This window comes from Adiantum capillus-veneris, chromosome 27 (genome assembly GCF_014529385.1).
Source record: "Adiantum capillus-veneris isolate H3 chromosome 27, ASM1452938v2, whole genome shotgun sequence".
In the NCBI taxonomy this organism is placed as follows: domain Eukaryota; kingdom Viridiplantae; phylum Streptophyta; class Polypodiopsida; order Polypodiales; family Pteridaceae; genus Adiantum; species Adiantum capillus-veneris.
This window is the reverse complement of record NC_140957.1, coordinates 111,911,476-111,916,705: the sequence shown is the minus strand read 5'-3', so window position 1 is coordinate 111,916,705 and position 5,230 is coordinate 111,911,476.

The following is a 5,230-nucleotide window of genomic DNA, read 5'->3' as shown; positions in this document are numbered from 1 at the left end:
CCTTTGTAAGGCTTAAGTAGGCTCACATGAAAACATTGTGTATGAGCTAATGATTGGGCAACTTTAGTTGATAGGCCATCTTGTTGATTGGTTTTAAGATTTGAAAAGGACCATAGTATCTTTTTTCTAGCTTAGCATAATACTTTTGGTGGCTTGTAGGATTTTTGTCCGTAGTTTGCCTCAATCGAGCCCTGGGAAACTTGAGTAGGAACCAATCATTTTCCTTGAAATTTATGTCCCTTCTGTGCTTGTTAGCGATACCTTTTTGCCTTTGTTGTGAGATGGATATAGCCTCCTTATTATTTTGAAAAGATTCTTTTAGGTCTCGGATATACTCATCAACAGCGAAGATCTTCCCATGTACTTTAAGTAGCAAGGGACTTTTAGGTCTTCCCTCAATAATCTCGAAAGGTGCCTTCCCTGTAGTAGTATGGACAATTTTATTGTACGCATATGTACAAGGGGTAGGTACTTCTCCCATTGTGAGCGTTGATCTACTTTCGTAACATAGGTCTTGAGTAGATCTAGAATCGTAAGGTTAGCTAATTCATTAGGCCATCCGTTTGTGGGTGATAGGCCGAAGAGAAATTCAACCTTGTTCTTCAATTTTTAAAGAGACCTTTCAGAGATTATTAGTCATTCTAGGATCTCTGTCAGACACTATGCATGTTGGCAAGCCATGGTGTTTGAAAATGTATGAAGAGGGTTTCCATTTGATGTGCCTTAATAGTCTTTTTGACAGGTATAAAATGTGCCTGTTTGCTAAAACTGTCAACTATTGTCCATATTTTTGTATTCTCATGGGTAGACTTGGGTAATCCAAAGATAAAATCCATGGATATGCTTTCCCATGGTGATTTAGGAATTGGCAATGGATGGAGTAATCCAAGTTGCTTCCCTTTATCATACTTGGACTTTTGGCATATCACGCATTTTGAAACATACTCTTGTATGTTCTACTTTCATGGTAGGCCAATAGAATTATGTCTCTACTCCTCGAATAGTAGGTTGAATCCCTCTATGCCCCGTATAAGGAGGAGCATGAGATTTATACATTAATTTCTCACGAAGGGAGTTAGTAACACATAGCCTAGTTCCATAGAGAAGATAACCATCCTGTAAGGTGAACGGTTCTTCTTTCTTCCCTAAGGCAAGGGCTGAAACTATATCCTTGAAATCAGGATTACTAGCATACTCATCTATCTTAGAAGAAAGATCATTGTGAGTTGTTGTAGACATTGTATTTACTCTTGGTCGTCGTGATAGTTTAGAGCGTAAGGTATTGAAAATCTAAAAATTCTACTTTTGTTTGAAGAGTGACATCTTCAAAATTCCACTCAATTTTGTCTCCTTAAAGTATCCAATGAGCTTCTTGTTGTAACATGAACTTAAGTTTATCTATAGACATTGAGATCAAAGAGACTATAATTGTATCTTACAAGATCAAACCGCATTAGCTATATCCATGCCACGATCTGTAGTATGACATGGTTCAATTATTTTGGATAAAATTTGTATGTCTCTCTATCACAATTTGTTAAACATAAACAAATACACATGTAGCTACATGAATTAATGTTATCGGACATTAATACCTTCCACGCGTTAAAAAGTGAATGGAATCTTGAAATCAAAAGTTGTTTTTATGGAAGAAAAGTACTTTACACAGGTAAAAAAGTAAAATGAAGCTCGCAATCAAAATAGCTCTAAATTTCTAACAAAAAGCTCTAAATGGAAAGCTCACATTTTTATCTTCCCCCTTAGGTTGTTGTTCGAGTTTCAAGGCACGCTGCACCAAATCATTGAATTTCTTGGTTGGTGCCCGCACTGTTCCCTAAGCTTCTTACTGTGAAACCCATTCAAAAACCATGCTCGCAGCCACTTTTCGGATGGTGGTTCCTACAGTTGTCTAGTTAGCTCCTTGATTTTCTCAACATAGCTTCTGACTGACAATTTTCCCTGCCTTATCTTATCCAGAGGATATCCTCATCTCCTCTGTTGTCTGAATATTCCAGTTGGAAAGCTTAAACAGTTTATTATATGATATGAGTTGACAAGCCGGGTAATGGTAGTACCATTTCCTTGCTACCTCCTTTAATGTTTGCGGAAAGTAGTCACCCCAATCATCCTCATCAATATTTTTTAACTCAGCATACTGCTCAAAGGCTTGGATATAAACATCCGGATCCTCCTTCTTTCCCCCTTTGAACATGGGAAAAGATATTTCCAATGAAGATGTGTAATCATGTCTATCAGCCTCATTTCTTCCTCTTCTCACCTTGGAATCCTAACTCTTTTTTGCAGCCTTCTTACAATAGTCCGTGTCTGCATCCCAATTAATTTCTACCTCCGTCCCAGTTTTTGTCTCCTCTCTAGCTTTTCTACTGGAACTATGACGACTTCCTTTACTGCCTTTGGCACCTTTGTCTCCCTATTTGGTCCGAGAACTCTTGGCCTTTTGTTCTTCCCTTTCAGCTTTGCGTCATCTGGACTGACTGGAATGTTGAGAGTCCTGTGCCTCATCAGCATGACTGTGCTCCTCCTGATCCTCAGTGTCAGTTACTTGTTCATCCTTGGGATCAGAGTCTCTTTCTGACTCCTCAGGAATAGGGTCCACACGGTAGGATGGTTTCCGGCCATGACTGGGTTTGGTGCTTGTTTAGGTCTCTATTTCTTGTTGCTAGTATTAATAATGTTGGTTACTAACTTTGGAATACTCTCACTTATGGAGTAGGTTTTGGTTGTAATATTTGAAGGACTTGACTTTGATCCATACAAACACGATTGTAGTTACAATACTAAGCTTATCTAATCACTTTGAAGTTGTACTTACAAGTTTTGGTTTAACTTAGGGATGGTTTGATAAGTTGGAACCCTTTGATACAGTAAATGGTTACTTTAAAAGCTAGATGATATGGGTGCTACTATGAGATTGTGGTTTTGACAAGGATAATTTAACTCAAAAAAATTGAAAATTATATGGGATTTTTCCTATAAAGTACTATAAAGGAATACGTTCAAAAGCATGTATGAACTACTTAGAGTTTGCAGGTGTTTTCTTGGACACTGCAATTTGGAAAGAAGTGGAAATACGTAAGTTTTGCTTATACTTTTATACTTTGGAGTACAATTGAGGACGGTAGCTAATCTAATAATTTCTAAGTTGGACATGGATATCAACTGATAGGTTCTTTGAAGCTTGCCATATGTCGCCAATTCTAAAAAATCTATTGTCTTGACTATATGGATGCAGGTGAGAACTCTATCTTGACTTAAAAAGGTTTAGCGCGTTGCAGTCCCACTCTGAAGACCCTTGATGAATCAGCTAGGATGACCTCAATAGTTCTGCTACTTTTGTATAAAATCATTAGAATAATACCTCGTTCCTCATTCTTATTATGTTGTACATTAATGAATCAAAGACTGAGTCATTTCTATACAAATGCTTGTCATGCTCTTTTGTGTATATGTATATATTGCAACACATATGTCCTAAATACAAGGCCCTCCCAAAAAACTGGGTGGATGGGGACATTGGCTTAAGATCTTTATTATCTATAGACTTGGATTGATCCACTGTGTGTAATTCTTGGTTAAGTTGATAGGTGTTAGGTGGTCTTTCCTTGACTAGAGACTGGGTTCTTGCTCACGGCTATTGTAGTATTTTGGCTCAGCCGATTTTAGGATGCAAATTAATCCAAATCTACTCACTTATGTGTAATTAACTTAATATTGATGTTTTCGGGGACATGTTATTTGTAAACAAACTACACATATGAGGTTTTTTCGGAATCTTGTGCGAAAATCTTAGAACACATCATCTAGAGACTATGAGTGACAACTATACTTTTTTCTCATGTCTTTTAAAGCCTTAAAACTCCTACTGGAGTACAGTCTTCCTTGAAGACATTATCGGATATTGTGTTGATAATACTGGCTTTACTTTCTTCAGAGACACTTTGATGTGGTACATCTCTGCTAAGCTTCATACTTGACTATTTTACTCTCATCGACTTGATGAGGCAATAGGCCCATACTCAATGGGCCTACTGCCTTAACATTGAGTATGGTGCTTGGGTAAGGGTGATCGAGGAGATTTCTCCTACCTTTTTTCTTTATAAAACAAGGTGAGGGATTCTCCATCCCTCACTTAGCTTGGTTACAATTTTTGGTCTCTATTTTTCTTGAGAAAATGTGTGTGTGTGTGTGTGTGTGTGTGTGTGTGTGTGTGTGAGAGAGAGAGAGAGAGAGAGAGAGAGAGAGAGAGAGAGAGAGAGAGTATGGTAAAGTAGCAATTGTTGAGATTCTGATGTAATCAATCCCCCTGCTGATATGGAACTTGGTGACATTGCTTCCTCGTATCAGGCTTCTTTTCTCTCACTGGATATGCTTAATCACTGAATATTTAGCTTGAATTTAAAGGGCTCCACCATGTGCCTAAACACATAGGTCCTTCTCATATGTCCTTTTAGTTTTTGTCGTGGGTGATATACTGGAGGTAATGTATTCATACATCAGTAGGGTGCTTGTTTGCTTTGACTTGCAAAATCTTACCTTCAGCCTGTTGTTGATTATTGGATTACTGATTGGCTTCTGGTTCTTGGATGTCTGGCTTAGATCTCATCTTTTTAACTGTTGGAAACCATATTCATACATACATATTTGACCATATCTAATTCTTGGTTGTGGCGCTCCCATATTGTTGGTAACCTTATACATACATACATATTCTAGTAGGATTGAAAGCTATTAAGTGCTTCAATCCTATGTCATGATTTACTTAGGAAAAGTCTGGCATCGGCAATGTTTTTGGCTTACTAATTGTTATGCCTTGGTTTGTCACAAAGAGGATTGAGTTACACTTTTTGGTCTTTTAGTGATTGTTGATCATCCATACAAGGGTATAAATGGGAAAACAATATATCCCGATAAGGGATATTAAGTTGGTTTTTGACTTTTAAGTACTAGGTTTATTCATTTCTTTATTGGAAGGTCTAGCAAGATCTACTATATGGTAGTGAACTTGGGTTTTCACTAGTGATAATCCCATAATTATGGCTTTGTTCACTATCATGCTGACTTGGTAAAATCTTTCACTCCTAGTGTGCTGACTTTGCTAGTTGTTTAGACCACTACAGGCTTTTTGGTTTGATCTTTCATATATATAGGTTCATATTTCTTCTTCTTTTTTGGATTAATGACATCATGAGCTTATATGTCCTGAAAGTTA